This window comes from Ursus maritimus, unplaced genomic scaffold (genome assembly GCF_017311325.1).
Source record: "Ursus maritimus isolate PB19 unplaced genomic scaffold, ASM1731132v1 scaffold_19, whole genome shotgun sequence".
Classification (NCBI taxonomy): Eukaryota; Metazoa; Chordata; class Mammalia; order Carnivora; family Ursidae; genus Ursus; species Ursus maritimus.
This window is the reverse complement of record NW_024424341.1, coordinates 5,163,642-5,184,210: the sequence shown is the minus strand read 5'-3', so window position 1 is coordinate 5,184,210 and position 20,569 is coordinate 5,163,642. Positions and strand designations below refer to the sequence as shown.

General features: G+C 40.9%; 1 long non-coding RNA gene across 1 annotated transcript; it reads left to right on the top strand.

Annotated features, from left to right (window-relative positions):
• The first annotated feature begins 16,009 nt into the window (after nt 1-16,009).
• Nucleotides 16,010-19,460, top strand: LOC121103363. The gene is made up of 3 exons (XR_005835531.1): nt 16,010-16,267; nt 17,292-17,481; nt 19,090-19,460. It is a non-coding gene; the product is annotated as an uncharacterized LOC121103363 (long non-coding RNA).
• The last annotated feature ends 1,109 nt before the right edge of the window (nt 19,461-20,569 follow it).

Here is a 20,569-nt window from a genome sequence, read left to right as displayed (position 1 = left end):
GTTTATCAAGATCTCCGCAGACATAAAAATGAAATCATCTGGTGGGTTCCTCTCCCTTAATGGGAAAGTCATGCTACAGGCAACTCCTTAGGATAATGAAAGGAGCCCAGTGGAAAATGTAAACATGCAATTAGGGAGGCCTAGCTGTTTGGTGTGTTTAATCTACTACGTAATTGTCCCAACTAATTAATTTTATGCTAAAATGTTTGAAATCTAGATAATTCAGGCCTGATTTGATTACCCATCTCTTAAAAAAGAAAATACCTCATCTCAAATGTCCATTCTTTGTCAAGCAGATTGCTCCTGGGCACTGGGATATTTCAGTGTTTGGCCTCAGACTAGATAGAAGTGAGAGGAAGACCTGCCATACGAGCAAAATGATCATGAAAATATCTTTGCAGATCATTCCTTTTCAGTCTAGAATTCATACAGTGAAGCCTCTTGGTGGTCAGAAGAGTTTTATGAATCTCAATTATGTAAGAAAGAAAGGTAAGCTCTCTTCTCTAACTTTTCCCCTCTGCCTTCTGAAAGAATGATTTCTCTAAGGTGGCTGGAGAGGTTGGCCCCTCTGCCTGTCTCAGGCCCAATCCTTGGAGAGATGCTCTTTATATGTGAGGTTGGTTTTATCTGAAAATTGGTGGTCCCTGAGTGTTGGGCATTAAATGTTGGGCATTCCACATCTTAAATTCCTGACAAACCGATGGTTGAAAGTCTTCCACTTGCAGTTTATTTCTTTGAATTTATTGACTGCTTCTATGCTGGATTTCATATAGGCTGCCAATGCTCCTGCGAGGGCTTTTCCTCTTATTTCTAGGACTTGTTTTGATATTGCATTTGATTGAATTCTGGAAGTTGCTTGGGTGATTTCCAGGCTGGTCTGGAGTTAGGAGTTTGGAATGAAAAATCACCAAGAAGACAGTACATATCCTCCATGGGAAAACCAAACCAGAGGGGCCTGATTTATTCAAGTCTGTGTTTCACCTTTGTCATAATTGTTCTAATGACACTGTAACAAGAAGCAGATGGCCCTACTTATAGGAACCCTCCAGAAACCATATGGTGTGAACATCTGAGACAAGCAGGGCCTGATAGCAGGGGAAACACTGACAGAGAGAAGGGCCGTAGACTCAAAGCTCTGTGGTTTATGCTGAGCCACACACCCATCTGGGGGGTCATTTTGGCCAGAAATGACGACTGCAGCCCCTAGTCAGTGAAGTATCTCTAAAAACATGCCTCTTGGGCTGGAAACAGAGATCTTCCTCTTGGTCTTATTCCTATGGTCTTCTGCATCGTACTGAAGATGTGATGTGGCATGCCTACCAGAAGTGGCCCAAGTATGTCAGATATAAGGCAAGCATATTTGAATTATTTGTAACGAGGAAAAATGATTTAAAAAATAAACAGCAATATGCATTAAATATGTGTGATAAAATTATTCATATAGCAATATTTAAGCTTTGACGTAAATAATACTGAATAAATATTGAACTAAATTGCTAAACGCTGAATTCCTCTGGGTTAACTCTCAGGCGTGTTTCTTTGTTATCTTCTTTTCTCCTCTTTTACTAGTTTATACTGTTCATTCTTATGGTTTTTGATACCTCTGGTCACCACTGATGCCCCCACATTGCCAGGTTGGAGGCCTCTTCTGAGCAACGAAACACACATCTGTCTACTTGCCATTTCCGTCTGGAGACATCTGAAAGTCAACAGGTGCACAATGAAGACTTTGACTTCCCCCCAGACTTGTTTCCCCACATTTCCCATTTCAGTTAATGTCACCACCATCCACTTCATTGTTTAAGCCATTAAATTGTCCTTATTTTCTCTCTTTTCATCTCCCGTCATAGCCCAGTCATTATCAATCCCAAATATATCTTGAACTTGTCCTTTTCCCACCAAGTTCAATGCCACCATGCTTATCAAAACCACTACCACTGCTTTTCTGATACACAGTCATAACCTACCAAAACTCTCTGTTCTGCCTATTCCCAGGCCTTTTCCCACATAATAGTCACCGTTATTTCTTATAAAAATAAATTAGATGACATCTCTTCCCTGCTTGAAACCTTCCAGTATGTCCTGTTGCACTTGGAAGAAAAACCCTTCTGTGTAATGGCTTAGAGGACCCTGTGACCTGGCTCCTGCCTCCTTCTGTGATCTAACCTCATACCATATCCTCATATTCATCCCACTCCTCCATGTCCTCTCTGCTCCCCATTGTCGCCCAGCAAGGCCTAGAGACTAGCATATTGCCTAGTTATCTTGGCTTAAATGTCAGTTCCTCCCAGGCTGCCTTGTCCTATTTAGTCCCCTTGTCCCTGTTATTCTCCGTCTCTGCAAACTGTCCTTCGTTGATGGCTTGCACCACAATTTGAAAGCACATATTTGCTTGAATCCTGGTATACTTTGTCTTTACCACTGGACTGTAAACTCCGTGAGAGCAGAAGCCATGTCTTTCTTTTAATTTCATCTTTGAGTAAATGAAGTGCTTACATAGTTTGGTATCATAACTTTAACTTTTTATTTTGGACTCTTAAAAACCTGCTAAAATCAGTTCCTCCAGGAAAACATTCTCAATTGCAAGTTATCCCACCACCGGGTTACCTTTACAGACTTCTTGTCAATCTGGCCACTAACTCATGGAAACCCTGGGGTAAAGGAACACTCACTGTCAGAAAATGGTTAAGACTCATTTCTGGGTAATAATTGATGTTTACGGGTCCCGAGTGTGTGCTAGGCATTGTGTAACTCTCACAACAAGTTGATGAGGGGCTGTAGTCATCTGAGTCCCAGCAAGAAACCAATGGTAATGCAAAGGGAATTCAAGTAAGTGGCTATTTACAGAGACTTGAGTGAAGTTAAGAGACTAAGAGGTTATGTGAGGACCTCTGAGGTATTTACAGTGGAAGAGAGCTGTCATCACCCTGTAGGGGTTGTGTGATGCTCTGCCCATATCCCTTGTTCAGACCTGGAGGACTCATTCCCCTGGCTGGTGGCACTGCCACTAACTGACAGGAATTAGCAGCCAGTCCCCTGGTAGGGTGGCTGGGAATTGCCTTGACCAAAGAGAGCCATTTGCATCCAATATCTGCTCTGCGTGAGAAGGATAGGGGTTTGGTCCCCTCCTGACAACGTTGAAGGTTCATCCCAACTTCAGAGATGTCCATAGAGTCAGTGGAAATCTTTGACTGCAAACTCCCTCTGCCCAATCTTGATGCATTTCTTTCCCCATAGGGGTTGGTTCTAAGAGTCTTTTCCATTAAGCTCCCTGAATATGAAGCCCCACTTCAGAATCTGCTTCCTAGAGAACACAATTGACATCATCCTCTTAGCCTGAAGATGCAAGGTCAGAGAATGGTGTACCAAAATTCAGTGAATGCTGTCGCTGTTCTAAGAGGGGCTGCGTGATAAAAGCTGTGGTCACAGATAAAAAACAGAACAAAACAAAAATAGAACTCAGTGACTGCCCACTTTGCACCTTCAGGGAGTGGAAGGAGGAAAAAATACCCTGACCTCTTTTCTTCTTACTCGCCACCTTCCCGCTGCTGTGTTGCATCAACCAAATACAACTAGAAGCTGGAGTTTGAGGAGCCTGAGTGAGGCATTTCTGGAAGATCAGCTTCCTGGGACAGAAAGCTAGGCAGAGACGGGTGGAGGGTCAACCTGGAGGGGCAAAGGCAGGAGAACCAGCATAGGTGGGTACTACTCTTATTCCTTGTTTACAGATAAGGAAATAGATAAAGAGATATGATATGACCTGAATAAGGACATGCCACTTCTAAGGGGCAGAGTTCGAATATGGACCTCAAGGTCTACGCTCTTTTATTTTAAAAGATTTTATTTATTTATTTGAGAGGAAGAGAGAGCACAAATGGTGCGGAGGGACAGAGGGAGAGGGAGAAGCAGACTCCCCACTGAGCAGGGAGCCCAATGTGGGGCTTGATCCCAGGACCCTAAGGTCATGACCTGAGCTGAAGGCAGATGCTTAACCAACTGAGCCACCCAGGCACCCCAAGATCTATGCTCTTAATCCCATCTCTATAAAATCTGCTTTGATTTCCAGCACTTCTTTCCCTTCTAGGGCTTAGTAGTTCTTTACACAACAAAATTGACCTTTCTACTTCTTTTGCAATCCTCTCATTCCAACACACAAACTCAACTTAGCCAGTTTCTATGAGACCTGAGAATCAGGAAGAAAAATTAGAAATTGAAGAAGTAATGTCATCAAAACCTGCTAAGCCTATGTCCATGTCCACAGCTCTAGATGAATTCTGTTTAGTTGACCAACAGCATCGATTTCCAGAATAAAATATCAAACAGCCATTTGAACTGTGAAATCCTAATTATGTGAAATGTCTGTTGTGAAACTCCAGCATGCTGTCTTCTTCTAGGCAGTAATGCTTCTAGTCATAAAGGGCATGTAACTCAAAGTGAAGATACAATTAGTCTTAACAAAGGTATCCTAAGTCATGGATCTGTTTGTTGATCTCCCCATTGTGCTGACTCGGCCTAGAGCTTGTCTCAATCAGCACCTCCTTCCAGAAGACAGCTTTCCTTATGTGGGGCATCTGCAGAAATAATCTAGCCTAATTGGAGCCTTACTCTTGGTCTCCAGAGGGCAGGGATCTCCACGGAGCCTGACTATGACAAGAAGAGCAGGGGTTTCTCCAACAGGATTTTGGAAAAGGAATCATGGTGGATGCTGGTATGTTAGTTGTAATTTTTTTTCTGGGGGAGATGAAATCATGGTCCTTTCAAGGGTCGCTATGGAATACCTGAATAAGAGAAAATCCTGGTAGGGAGACCATGCAGTGGGATAAGATCAGGGATTACTTTTTAGATTCTCCTTTCCTCTGTTCCTAGAACTCATAGGGAGTATTTTTACCTTTGGATTCTTGAAATTGATTTTTCTTTTGCTTCAGGCGATCTCAGTACTAATGTAGCTAATTGATTCTCCTCATTCAAGTCTGCTCAATTGTCCCTTCCTCAAAGAGGCCCTCTCTGACCATTCTATATAAAGTGTCTCTTGGACATTCTCAATGCTACTTCCCAGTTTTGTTTATTCACATGTACCTTATGAAATTATCACATTTATTTTATATCTCTCCACTGAAAATATTTGCTTCGAAAAGCCAGAGGCTGTTTTGTTTACTGTATGTTGAGTATAGTAGGTGCTCAATAAATGTTTCTTGAGGGAATGAATGAATGAATGAATGAAGGAGTAAATGAATCATCTGCAGGAGCCATACCCGTCATCATAGAGGCAACCTGTCAGATGGGTCTGTTTTCCATCCTAGCAGACTGATTTTGAAACTCTAGCTCAGACTCTCTCTTCCAGAAAGGCCTTGGAGATGAGGGAAGATTTAAATGAAATCAACAGAATGCAACTCAGTGGTGGATAAAAAGAGAATTTTACTGCTTTCCTCTACTTCAACTGAAAATAATTCCTGAGGCAAAATTTTCGAGCCCATTACTTTGGCTATTTTATAAGTCATCAGAGGGTCTGTGGTCGATCTTGGTTGTCAGGAGACTAAACAAATGCAACTCCCTAATTAGCTTCTGTGTGGAATCAGAGCTGAGAGCAATTCACTGTGCGTGCTGGACGGTGGTGCTAAGAGAAGGGGTAATTGGCCGGAATTGGAAAGGGATAAATTTAGTTTAGGTATTTGGAAAAAACTTGCTTTGTCAGATAAATCAGGCAGCGAAATGATCTGATTAATGAACATGAAATAATCGTTTGATGCTTTGAAAAGAGGGTAGAAATGCTGAAGGGAAAATGAATGAGAAATTGAGGGAGAAGATAAGACAAAAAAAATTTTACCATTCTGCGTTGTTTCTATCGTCAACTTTGGACCACCTTTTCAAAGGGGAGTTGAGGCTCACAAATTGATAAGTTTAAAAGGGTGTAAAATCTCACTTAAAGCTGGCATTAAGAGGCTCGTGGGTGGCTCATCCGTTAAGCATCTGCCTTCAGCTCAGGTCATGATCCCAGGGTTCTGGGATCGAGCTCCACTTCGGGCTCCCTGCTGGGCAGGAAGCCTGCTTCCCCTCTCACACTCCTTTTGCTTGTGTTCCCTCTCTCACTGTCTCTCTCTCTCAAATAAATAAATAAAATCTTTTTTAAAAATAAAATAAAATATTTAAAAATAAAATAAAATAAATAAAACTGACATTAAAATACATATTATGCTTTAATTTTTTTAAATTAAGGTATAATGCATTTGGTAAAGTCTAAACTGCACCAGTCTTAAACATACAGTTTGATTAATTTTTATTTCTGAAAGCATCACCCAAAGAAAGACAAAACCTTTCCAGGACCATGGAAGCTTCCTTTTTTACTTCTTTCCTGTTCACCTCCCGAGATAATCACTGTCCTGAATCTTATCCCCAGAGAGAAGTTTTGTCAGTTTTTGAACTTCACATAAATGGAATGTACAGTATGTATTTACGTGTCTGGCTTATTTTGTTTAGCTTAATGTATGAGATTTATCCATGGTGCTACTTGTTAGTGGCATATCCTTTTTTTTCTTTCATTCATTTATTGCTTTTTAAAAACTAATATCAGAGGTAGAATTTAGTGACCCAGTGCTCATCACATCATGTGCCCTCCTTAATGCTCTTGACCCGGTTACCTCACCCCCTCACCCCCCTCCCCTTCTGCAACCATCAGTTTGTTTCCCATGGTCAAGGGTCTCTCATGATTTGTCTTCCTCTCTGATTTCTTGCCATTCAGTTTTCCCTCCCTTCCACTATGGTCCTCCCTGCTATTTCTTATGTTCCACAAATGAGTGAAACCATATGATAATTGTCTTTCTCTGCTTGACTTATTTCACTTAGCATAATCTCCTCCAGTTCCATCCATGTCGATGAAAATGGTGGGTATTCATCCTTTCCGACGGCTGAGTAATATTCCATTGTATATATAAACCACGTCTTCTTTATCCATTCATCTGTTGAAGGACACCTCGGCTCCTTCCACAGTTTGCCTATTGTGGACATTGCTGCTATGAACATTGGGGTGCAGGTGCCCCTTTGTTTCAGTACATCTGTATCTTTGGGGTAAATGCCCAGTAGTATAATTGCTGGGTGGTAGGGGAGCTCTATTAGATGTTAAATTTAATCAATTTTTTCCTGCATTTATTGATATGATCATGATTTTTATCCTTCATTTTGTTGACGTCTTGCCTCGTGTTGATTGATTTGCAAATATTGAGCCATCTTTGCAGCTCCAGAATAAATCCCACGTGATCATGGTGTATGATCTTTTCAATGCATTATTGAATTTTGTTTGCTAATGTTTTCCCCGATTTTTGCATCTAGGTTCATAGGTATATTGGCTTGCAATTTTTTTCAGGTTTCTTTTCTTTTCTTTTCCTTTCTTTTTTCTTTTCTTTTCTTTTTCCTTCCTTCCTTTCCCCTCTCCTTCCCTCCTCCTTCCCCCTCCATCCTTCCTTCCTTCCTTTCTTTCTTCCTTCCTTCCTTCCTTCCTTCCTTCCTTCCTTCCTTCCTTCCTTCCTTCCTTCCTTCCATGCCTTTGTCTGCTTTTGGTATCAGGGTAATGCCAGTCTCATAAAATGAAAACTTGGAAGCATTTCTTTCTCTTCAATTTTTTGAAATACTTTAAGAAGAACAGGTACTAATTCTCCATTGAATTTTTGGTAGAATTCACTTGTGAAGCCATCTGGTCCTGGGATTTTGTTTTGGGGGAGTTTTAAAATTACCGATTCAATTTTATTACTTGTAATTAGTATATTCATATTTTCTATTTCTTCCTGATTTAGTAGTGGAACGTTGTGTGTTTCTAGGAATGTATCATTTTGTTTTGGGTTTGCCAATAATTGTTTGTAGTAGTTTCTTATGATCCTTTGTATTTCTGTGATCAGTTGTAAGGGTTTTTTTAATCCAATTTTGTTTATTTCGACCCTCTTTCTTATTCTTTTTTTTTTTTCTTGATGAGTCTGGCTAAAGGTTTATCAATTTTGTTTATCTTTTCAAAGAACTAGTGCTTATTTTCATAGATCTCTATTTTTTGTTTAGTTTCTATTTCATTTATTTTGATTCTGATTTTTATTATTTCCTTCTTCTACTAATTTGGTCTTTGTTCCTCTTTTTCTAGTTTCTTTGGGTGTAAAGTTAGATTTTTTACTTGAGATTTTTCTTGTTTCTTAAAGTAGGCTTGTATCGCTAGGAAATTTCCTCTTGGAACTGCTCTGTTGCATCTTGCAGATTTTGGAAAGTTGTATTTTCTTCTTCCTTTCTTATGGTATTTTTTTATTTCCTCTTTGATTTCTTCATTGATCCCCCAATCGTTTAGTAGCATGTTGTTTAGTTTCCACATATTCGTGTTTAAGTTTTCTTTTTGTAATGGATTTCTAATTTCATATCATTGTCATCAGAAAAGATGCTTATTATGATTTGAATCTTCTTGAATTTGAGACTTGTTTTATGGCCGAATATATGATCTCTTATAAAGAATATCCTGTGTGTAGGGGCGCCTGGGTGGCACAGCGGTTAAGCGTCTGCCTTCGGCTCAGGGCGTGATCCTGGCGTTATGGGATCGAGCCCCACATCAGGCTCCTCCGCTATGAGCCTGCTTCTTCCTCTTCCACTCCCCCTGCTTGTGTTCCCTCTCTCGCTGGCTGTCTCTATCTCTGTCAAATAAATAAATAAAATCTTAAAAAAAAAAAAAAGAATATCCTGTGTGTATTCTGCAGTCATTATATAAAATGTTCTCTCTATGAATATGCATATGATCATCTGGTCTAATGTGTTAAGGCTAATGTTTCCTTATTGATCTTCTGTCCCGATCATTTATCCACTGTCGTAAGCGGGGTACTAAAGTCCCCTACTAAACGTGCATTACTGGAATTTTTTCCCTTTATGTCTGTTAACATTTGCTTTATATATGTAGGTCCTCCTGTACTAGACGCATCAATATTTATGGATGTGATATCCTTTGTTTGGATTGACCCCTTTATCATTATGTACAGCCCTTTGTCTTGTCTTATAGTCTTTGTTTTAAAATCTCTTTCGTTTCATATGAATATTAATACCTTTGTTTTATTTTCATTTTCATGAAATATCTTTTTCCACCCCTTCCCTTTCAGTCTCCCTGTGTGTCTATAGATTTGAAGTGAGTCCCTTGCAGGTAGCATACAGAAGGGTCTTGGTGGTGGTGGTTTTAATTAATGGATTCAGCCACCCTATGTCTTTGATTGGAGCATTTAGTCTATTTACATTTAAAGTAATTCTTGATGGGTATGTACTCTTGCTATTTTGTAATTTTTCTTTTTCTTTTCTTTTTTTTTTTTTTGTAGTTCCTTTCTCCTTCTCTTGGTCTCTTCCTTTGTGGTTTGATGGTTTTCTTTAGTTTTATGTTTGGGTACCTTTCTTTGTATTTTTTGTGAATCTAGGTTTTTGTTTTTTGGTTACCATGAGGTTCATACATATCAACCTATGAATATATCGCAGTCTATTTTAAGCTCATAGCTGCTTAAGTTCTAACATGCTCTAAAAGTACATTTTTATTCCCCCTCCCACGATGTTATGTTTTTGACACCATATTTTATATTATTTTGTGTATATTTAAACTACTTATTGCAGTTTTAGTTGATTTTAGTATTTTTGTCTTTAACCTTCACAGTAATTTTTTAACTGCCTGATTTTCTGCCTTTGCCAAATATTTGCTTTTACCAGTGAGGTTTTCTTTTTCATGTGTTTTCTTATTTCTTGGTATATCTTTTGCTTTCCTGCTTAAAGAAGATCATTTACCATTTCTTGTGAAGTTGATTTAGTGGTGATGAACAATTTTAGTTTTTGCTTTTCTAAGAAACTCTACCCCTCCATTAATTAGGAATGATAACCTTGTCAGATAAAGTATTCTTGGGTGTAAGTCTTTCCCTTTCAACACTTTGTTTTTTTTTTTTTAATTTAATTTAATTTAATTTTTTTCTACTTAAGTTTATTAACTTAATTAAACATACATTTTTATGATTGCATATGTAACATGTATTGATATTAATCCCTTGCTGTTCTAGGAACTTTTTTTTTCTTTTACACTGGTTTTCTTTTTTTCTTTTTTTTAATTATTAATTTTTATTATTTTTTGATGTAAAGTTCAATGATTCATTAGTTGCGTATAACACCCAGTGCACCATGCAATACGTGCCCTCCTTACTACCCATCACCGGTCTATCCCATTCCCCTACCCCCGTCCCCTCTGAAGCCCTCAGTTTGTTTCTCATAGTCCATAGTCTCTCATGTTTCATTCCCCCTTCTGATTACCCCCCCTTTCTTTATCCCTTTCTTCCCCTACTGATCATCCTAGTTCTTATGTTCCCTTTCAACATTTTAAATATATTCTGTCACTGCTTTTCAACCTGAAAAGTTTCTGCAGAAAAAAAATCAGCTGATAGTTTTTTTGGGGGGGTTCCTCTTGTATGTACCTAATTGTTTTTCTCTTGCTGCCTTTAAAATTCTCTCTTTATCTTTAATTTTTGCTATTTGAATTTAACATATCAGGGTATGGATCTCCCCAGTTTCACCTTGTTTGGGACTCTCTTTGATTCCTAGATCTGGATATCTGTTTCCTTCCCCAGGTTAGAGAAGTTTTAGCCATTATTTCTCTAAGTTTTCTGCCCCTTCCTCTTAAAGGATCCCTATAATATGGATGCTAATATGACTGATGTTGTCCTAGGGCTCCCTTAAACTATCCCAATTTTTTAATATTCTCTTGTTTGTTTATTTGTTTGTTTTGACTGGCTGATTTCCACTGTCCTTTCAGATTACTGATTTATTCTTTTGTATTATTTAATCAGCTGCTGATTCCCTCTAGTGCGTTTTTCATTTCAGTTATTATATTCTTCAGCTCTGATTGGTTCTTTCTTCTGTTTTCTAACTCTGTTGAAGTTCTCACTGTGTTCCTCCATTCTTATCTGAAGTTCAGTGAGTATCTTTATGGTCATTACTTTGAATTCTTTATCAGGTAAATTCCTTACCTCTGTTTCATTAGGGTTCCCCCCCCCGCCCCGCCCACCTTGGGTTTTATCTTGTTTCATTTGGAACATATTCCTTTGTCTCATCATTTTGTTTGACTTTCTGTGTGTTTCTTTTTTCTTTCTATGAATTAGGCAGAACACTTAACCTTTCTTGGGCTTGAAGGAGTGGCCTTAAGTATGAGTGTCCCCTATGTAGACTGTGTGTGGCTGTTGGCTTTGGCAGGCTGGCTGGGGCTGGAGCGGGCGCAGGCCCAGCAGTTGCCAGTCTGTGCCATGCTGGAATTGCCTTGGCTGGAGCTGGAGTGGGCATGGGACAGGGAAGTCCTGAGATGCACCACGCTGGGGTTGTCTTGGCGGAACAACTGGAGCTGGTGTGGGTCAGGGACCCGTGGTACACTGAGGTGGCCCTAGAAACCTGGCTAGAGTACCTGGACCTTTCTCTTTTCCACACTATCACAATGGAGGGGGAATGTAAAAAATGGTGCTCACAGATACCTCAACCCTGGAGAGCCTTCCGGGCAGTTTCCCACCCTTTTGGCAGATACTTTCAGATTAGTAAATATACGTCCTTCACTTGCGATCTCGCTGCCCTTTAAAATACTGCTTGTTTGTTTCTGTTTTTTGGTGTGACTGAGGGCACACAAGTCTTCACATGAACCCCTCTGTGATATCCCTCCCTACTGAATGTCACTGTGTTGGGGGAGGGTTCCAGCCTTTACCATATCTCTGTCTTTCCTACCCTTCTCTATGTGGTCCTTCTATCGTTTGTTGAATAGTAGCTGTTTAATTGGCTCTCAGTTTTCCTTCAGGAAGAACTGGTTTATATATAGGTATAGATTGAGTGCATTCATGGGAGGAGGGGAATCCGGGGTCTTCCTACACCACCATGTTGGACTGCCTTCTGGACATCTTATTTTTAACGTGCACTCCCAGCGATGGTGACGTGTCGTGAGGGCTGATATCTGTATAGACTCAGCAGTTCTGACTTTTGAAGGAAACTTGTTTTCACTCTCTTATCTGTCAAACATGGGGTGACTGAGTTGGCCTCTGAGTGCATTGGCTAGACGGTTTGGTGTCTGAAGGCTTAGCCAACAACTTATAAAGTCTACTTTCACATATGGTGTAACTGTGCAATTCTTTCTGTAGTGAATGCTTTTATTTCCAGAAAAGCAAGACAGATAACATTTCTATTTAAATTCATAGAACGTTTCCTGCTCATGACTTTGGCTTTTGGAATTTCTTGTTTAATTTTCAGTGATGAGGTTGGGGTTAAAAGCATAGTTTTCTTTAAAACCTAGTTTTCAACTTTGTAAGTTCATTAAGACTCATAATGACCTGTTTTTCCAAGGATCAGTAATGATGTGGTGTTTGTATTTCATAAAAAGCCCATATTAGAGGTGAAAACATATGCTGCTCTGCTTTCTGGTATTTCATGTAGAGGGTATTTTATGGACTAGTCAGGGAGATGAGTAAAATGTCCTTATCCATATTCAAATTTGCCAGGAAAATCCATTGGCAGAATGGTTTCCAGTAATTTAAAGTAATTTAACATACTGTAAGCAAAAGCCCCCTTTCCCATTTGTTTTTTTAAGTGAGAGAAATATCACCCAAAGATTGCATTAATGTGATTGTTAAAAAGCTTCCATATATCTCCATAAAGACCCAGGGCAACTGAGGGATTTTGCCCTTGGTCCAGGGAATGCATTTGACTTTAAGTTGTTTTATAAAGGTCAGCAAGATGGTTAGATGGGTTGCAAGGATCTGAAACCTGTCCTTTCCAAGCTCTCTTAATTCCAGGCTGAGAAGCAGAGAAGTGGCCAATACTAGCAAAGGATGACTGGAGATGCTTCTGGTGACAGCTGAAGAGTTGGTTCTTTAGTGGAAGAGAAAACTCTGGAATCAGATAGTCTGGGTTTGGATCCTGGTACAACACATACTGAGTATGTGCCCTCGTGAAAACTAGCTAACGTGCTGTCTATCTACTTCCTTATCTGCAAAGTGTGCATGATGATAATATGGTATCAGTTTCTGGTACGTATTACACAACAGTACCAGGACTGTTGTGTGCATTCTATGCAAAAGTACATCACGCTGTTTATCCAGTAACAGCTGTCACTTTTCTTACTATGTCTGGAGCTGTGGGCCCTCTTGCCACTTCCCAGTGAACCTCACAAGTGTTCAACTATGATGCTTTTACGATGTACAAGTAAGTTGTCAATTTATTCGATTTCTGTCTACTCTTGGGTGGTTTTTATAATAAGACAGGCAGGTTTATTTAGTGTAGAAATAATAATAATAATAATAATAATAATAATAATAATAAAGCTCCTGGAGTGGGACGGTTGGGGTGGGCATTTCATGAGGTGTCAGAGATGATGTATGTGATTTGTTTTGTTTTTTTTTTAAGATTTTATTTATTTATTCGACAGAGATAGAGACAGCCAGCGAGAGAGGGAACACAAGCAGGGGGAGTGGGAGAGGAAGAAGCAGGCTCACAGCGGAGGAGCCTGATGTGGGGCTCGATCCCATAACGCCGGGATCACGCCCTGAGCCGAAGGCAGACGCCCAACCGCTGCACCACCCAGGCGCCCCGATGTATGTGATTTGGATAGATGGATTAGAGTGGGAGCTTGATAGACAAAAGCCTCTTTAGCCAAACAACTCATCCCACCAGCTATCCTGGGGACACGGTATTTCACCATTAAGATGTGCAGATTAGCTGAGAACATTGCAGAGGCAGGAAGCAGTCATCCTGATGAGCCAAGCACCACCTAGCAGGGTCCTGGGAGAATGTGTTGGTGGGTGTGTTTTGTGGGGGAAGAAACACAGAGACACAGGTGTTGCTGAGCTCAAGGAAGCCGGTGAAATGGATAGAGCAGTGGGGGCCATGCTATGACACGGTCACGATTGTAGCTCCACGGCCCACATACTCGACTTGCAGCAGGTGCCCGGGAAGCATCTGACTGCAAGGTAGGGCTCCTCCACTCATCGTTTCGGCAACTCCTCAGGTCTCCAGGACTCCTTTACCTGTACTCCTGACATTTCTTTGTCCTAAATATCCTTTAAGTCTCAGTTTAGCCAAAGCCTTGCCAACCTTATAAAATAATTAGAATCTGAATGCCTTGAACCTGGATATGCATTGCATTGACCTCCATTCCTGTTCTCTGGCACAGCCAGGCTTCACTTTTTCCCCCATCCTGCTCAACCCTGTAAGCACTTAAATTTTGTCCCTTGAAAAGACATGATTTCCTTCAGGGCATCTTCTCTGTTGCCCCCAAGAGTCAAGCATTTCTCTGTAATTCTATGTATGTATGTATGTATGTGTGTATGTATGTATGTATTTGAGGACAGGGAGGGGCAGAGGAGAGGGAGAGAGAGAATCTTTTTTTTTTCCTAAAAGATTTTATTTATTTATTTGACAGGGAGGGAGAGAGGGCACAAGCAGGCGGAGGGGCAGGCAGAGGGAGAAGGAGAAGCAGGCTCCCTGCGGAGCAGAAAGTCTGATGCAGAGCTCAATCCCAGGACCCTGAGATCATGACCTGAGCCAAAGGCAGATGCTTAACCAACTGAGCCACCCAGGCGCCCCAGGAGAGAGAATCTTAAGCGGGTCTTACACCCTGTATAGAACACAATGCGAGGCTTGAACTCGGGATCCTGAGATCATGACCTGAGCTGAAATCAACAAGAGTTGGATGCTTAACCGACTGAGCCACCCAGACACCTTAAACTTTTCTCTGTATTTCTATAGCCCTCTGCATTTCCCCACCACATTGCTTCCCACTTAATATTTGTTTTATTTGGAATTAGGAATAGATTCAGAGATGTCGTAAAAATAGTACAGACGCGTATTCGTCACTCAGCTTCCCCCAATGGTAGTATTTTATATAACTGTAGAACATTCTCGAAACTGGGACATTGACATTATCATATAATTAACTATTCGACTGTAGATCTTAGGTTTCACCAGTTCTTCCATACACTAATTTTGTGTATGTTTTTGTGCATAGTTCTTTAACATTTTATCACATGTATAGTGATAAAGATTCTCTCCTTCACCACATCCTAGTCAGGTTTCTCTGAGTTCTTTTCAACTAGGCCCCTTCTGTGGACAGACATGTCCTTGAGAGCCCAGTTTTAACAATAATCTTGCTCAATTAGTTTGGTCCGAATCCCCCACCCTCCAAATCTTATCACCCTTGATACCTGACCAAATTCCTTATCTCCACCACCCCGCAGATGACGTCTGATCATCCTGGCCTGACTTCAGTAAGAATTTCCCCTTACCCATGATACTTCCTCTTAGAAATTTTCTATCCACGGACCCTCCCCACTCCCTGATCCTGCTGCTCCTTGGCTAGAAAATCCCACTTTTTCTTGTTACATTTGGACTTGAATCCAATCTCTCTCCCCTATGGCAAAACGTTATTTTAGTAGTTTCTGTATCTATCACAATAGTCCCCCTGAGTAAAATCTGCCTTACCATTTAAACAAGCATCAAGAACAAATAATTTTTTTCTTTAACAATAGAGATTATTACAAGCCACCACAATTAAGATGAAGAACTTTCCCTTCCCACCAGGAACTCTCTCACCACACTTAATTTCCTGTTTCCCAGTCTGATTCCTCCCACAGATTATCAGCTCCCTCAGGGCAGGGTTTTGTTCACCCAGGAATCTCTTATGAAACAGAATAAGTGCTGAGAAAATACGCGTTGAATGATGGGTTAATGAATCCAGAGTCTTTTCTTTCTAGAATGACTGCCCTATACCGTGGGGGCCTCAGGAGCATCAAAACATGGTTTCCTGGCCCCTGGTGTCTGCTAAGCTCCCGGGCAAGGAGACCAGCCGAGGCTAGAGAGATTCTACACTTTCAAACCTGGAAATTCCAGGGGCAAACATTGGGCCTGAAGTCCATGATTTAGGACAAGCCATATTCTGGTCCTCATGTTTGGTTCTAAGAAAACCATTTTGGGTAACTTTTATGGCAGAGTTTCCTGTACTCCAGCTTGGGGCCCAATAGGGATTCTTGAGGTTCTCAATGGCTTGAGTAAGCTATTGCTGCGTCATATTTCCTGACTTAACTCAAAACTTGGCACTTGCCACTTAGCACTGAAGGAAGTTGGTGATAAAAAGACACTAGCGGGATAGCTGTTCAAGTAAGTGTAGATGGTCCTTTTTAAAGAACTATCTGTGTTCACCATTTTCCCAGCACAATTAGAGTGGAGAAGCTCCGTTTTGTCTGCCACCATCTCCACCCACATTATCAAGGTATCTTTGCATTTTATTCCCCCTGGGTACATAGAATAAAGAAATGGACCCAAGAGGAACATTTTCTTAAGCCTTTTGTTTTGCTCTTGTTTATTATTCTTTCCCTGCTTTTATTTGCTTGCAAAATTGTATAGTTGTTTGGAGAAACTTTATGAGCACGGATCTTGTAGGCGAGATTAATTTTGTCCCATAATCGAATCTATTCCTGGGACAAAAAATTTAGCTTAAGTTTAAGTGTCTGATGAATAAAATTAATTGCATCTTCTAAATAAAATACATTCTGTCCAATACATATAGATGTCCTGTCAACAAGACAAATGGACTCAGTAGTATAAATATCTGTGTGGATGAAATGCAGAATAACGTAATTACTTTGCCAACAAAATGCTAACTTGCTTTAATCATTCTGTTCACAACATAATGTAAAGTGATTTACTGGGTAAAATGAATCCACTTACAAATTGTTTTATGGTCATAATGCAGCCCTTTGGTGGAATGTGAATTGATGATAATAATTTTATGGGCAAATGATTTTTCAATTAAAATGTCTTTTCACAGACAAAATGGGAGTCTTACAAATGGCTCCCGATAACCACATGCCAAGTAGCAGGAAGAAAGGGCTGTCACCTACATTAACCAAAGCCTCAAATGAAAAGGCCTGAAAGCTCAAAAGGTGGTTTACTTTCATCTAATTTGTAATTTCCTTCCCTCCCATTTGAGAACTATTTGCTTCCTGCTTTTACTGACCCAATAACAAAAATTAGATCCAGCAATAAGCCCACCAATCATTGGCTGCCATGGTTCTTTCCTGGACCTTAACTGACGATGCCACATTGTTCATTAATAAGCACTTAGAACCAGGGCCGTTCTTTCTGCTACCTAACATGGACCCCATTATCTGCAGTGTAATAATTATTGCACCCATGCAAATGGAATAAATCATTATAATATAGTGGTTTTTAATTTGAAGGCTGTGATGGAGAAAAATATTTCTGTTGGACTAATTGTCATATTTTCTTTTTAGTAAAATGCAATGCCCTTCAATTGCTGACCAGATGGAAATTCGATTGCCTTTTCAGGCTTAGGTTCTTGAAAATGGCCCCTCCCACAAAGAGAAGAGCTCTGTCCTCCAGCAACCCTGTTTGTCTTCTCCATGGCAGGCAACAGGGGTGATGGGCCCTGGATGTTCATGTGCCCTTGTTCGATGGAGAGAGGTGGGAGGCAGTTCCCCTTCGTGCCTCCCTAGTTTGGCCACCGGTTGCACAATGCTGTCTACTTCCCTCCTCGAGCAACACAGCTTCCTTTCTGTCCTTGTTGAGAGTCTCACATTCTTTGAGATATCCTTTTCTGGAGGTCGAACCCACAGGAAATGAAGCAAATGTGTTTTAAGGCTATGCAGAGGAAAGGGCCCATCAGAGATGCTGGACAGTTCTGTGGAGCCAGAGAAGAATCAGCAGTGAGAGCAGAAGCTGCTAGGAGAACAGATCTGGTATGGAATCTGGCTCTGCTGCTCCTTGGCTGGGTTATCTTGAATAGATCACTCTGCCATCCTGAGCGTTCCTTTCTGTATCTATGAAATAAGGATAAAGTGCTACTTACTTTTAATTGCAGACATGTGTAAATGAGATAATGCACAAAAGTGCTTACACATAGTACCTAGTAAGCAACAGCTATTCTTGCCACTGTAGTCACAACCACACAGCTTGGCCCTGGGGATCATAAAGTGAGGCAATAAGAAAAAATATATAATGTCCAGCCCTCCCCTTAAGAAGAGGAGCTAACTGATGATGGTGGGATGAAAAATTCAGATGCATTTCTCATGTTCTGTTTCATGTTGAATCTCAATGTCCTGCTCTATTTGCCTCCCGTGTTTTGGAAAGCTTCCTGGGATTTCTGACCACGCGTATCGCTTCCTCAATGTCTTCTCTTCCTTCTGGGTGCCAGAGTCCTTTCGGGTGCTGCCCTCCACCGATAGCACTACCAGTGCTTGCAGGAAGAATGCTGGGCCATTGTCCAAGGGATTGCTGCCTTGGGCTTTTGAAGTCCCAGTCTTGTTTATCCTCCACTGATACCTAGGGAGCAAACCCCTCTTCACCATTCTCGGTCACAGTTTGCCCAATCCCAGTTCAGAGGCACAACTCCCTCAGGTTCGGGCAACTCCCCTGAAGAAAGCCTCTGACTGAGGCCGGCCTCCCTTTGTATGACTCAGGCCTGGTCCCTGGACCTGAATGAGGACAGACAGTATCTAGTCCCTTGTTCTCTAGTAAAAGTACACAATTTTTGGAGGGGACCACAATTCTTCTCTCCGCCCGGTAAGCCATGTCTCTCTGGCTACAGTAATTCATTCCAGCATGGGGACATGGCCAGTGGGTCCATTTCCAGGTGATGACTAGATGATGGTCAGCTTGCAGTGCTGGATGAGATCTGGGCTGCCCCATGACTATGGTCTTACTCTGCCCTGTCCACACTGTGTGTCCAATGTCTAACACAGGACTAGGGCAGAGGCTTGGGAAGATAATACATCAATCTGTAAACAAGTTCATTGGTTAAGACATTTAAAAGGATGAGCAAAAAGTGGTGGTAAATGTTTTTTTCTTACAAACCCTCATTGTCCTGTGCCTGGTTCCCTAGGATTGGCCCTATAACACTTTGGTTAGCTGATGTTATCAGATCTTCAGGGACCCCTACCCCCTGACAAGAACGAGTGCAGGTGGGAGAGCAGAAGTGGACAGAAAGCTCAGGGAAAGCTATTACATGTACGATCTTATTTAATTATCACAACAACCCAGTGACATAACCACTGTTGTCATTTTTATTTTAAGGATGAAAAACAAAAATCCAAGGAGGTTAAGTAGCCTGCCCATCAGAGCCCAGGTTGGGACAAATCCCAAGTCCGTGTTCTTTCTCCAAATATCCTGAAATTAACAAGATATTCTCAAACGGAAATCAACTTCTTACCTTCTCATTCCCTTTTCAATCATTTCTGAGGCAACCGTCACTTGCCAGAGATGGATACAAAGATGAGCGGGACACAGTCTGGTACTTGAGAAGACCAGAGGCAGCAGGAAGATGGAGGGACCACCCAGGGAAATGTATAATTTTAGTACAGAATATCTTTCGAACCTTGCTTCTCCAAAGTAAGACATTTTCCAAACTAAATAGAAGAAATAAATACTAATTGTCATGGAATCATATTATAAATCGTGATCACCAGCTACCAATTTCTTTTCCGTTGATTTGAAACAATGGAATTCTGCAGTGTTTTAGTAAATACTTAATTGTGTCAAAATCCAGAATCCCTGGAAGTTGCTAAAAACAAGCTTTTAGAGAATTGGAGAATCCTAACAGTGGCATGGGCCTTGTGAACCTCTAGTGTCCAGGCATCCTGTCCGGGCTCTGGTTGAGTGGATCCATTAAAAGGTAGAGAGGTGACCGATGGGACCTAATAACACCTTCTGAGCCAGGTCTTCTTCAGTTCATATTTGCGTTACTTGGGCAAAAATTCCTTTGGGGAATGGCATGACATTTTTAATGTAATTTTTTTTGTTTGAGAACAGAGACAGAAATTTTGGGGGAATTAGTGTATGTGCACACACAATATGTGTAATTTTTTTGAAATTAGGTAATTTTTCTTGGGCTTTTGCTGATTTACAGGTATGATTTCAGCAAATGTGAAAAAAAATTGTACAAATACAGAAGGAGAAGGGGAGGCCGTTTTCCTATCAAGCTGAGAAAAGGGAATAAATAGGTTAAAAAACCTGAAGTCTTGTCTCCGAAAAGTCATTTCAAGTTCCATTCAGCTCAACAGGGAATGCTGCGCAATTTGACTCTGAGCTGCTGTGAAGCCTGGGCTCAGGGATCCGGCTGTCAAGCAGATGAACTTGTGTGCGCGATTCCAACTGAAAAGTTAACCAGCTTTACAGAAGTGATTATAAAGCCAATCAGCTCACAAGAGAGGCCGCGAGAGCCTGGTGCAGGGCAGCCTTCCTTCCGGGAAGTGGGGCCCTATTCTGCAGCAAATGCTTCGCTTTGTCTCGAGTCAGTATTTTGAAAAGAAAGGCATTTAACTTGGGAAGAACAGCGTGGAAAATAACGCCCAGCGTGGATGGATTCTCTGCTTGGAAGGCACCAACCTCCCCCAGGCAGGGCCAAGCTCATGAAATGGCTGAAAGCAGATTTCATTTCAGTCACTTTCAGAAACTGTCTTGAAGAACCAAAAATATCCTGTTTCTATGTGCTTGTTTGTTGGTTTGTTTGAACAAATAAGTAGATGATCAATAATTTAAAGCCCAATTTTTCCTG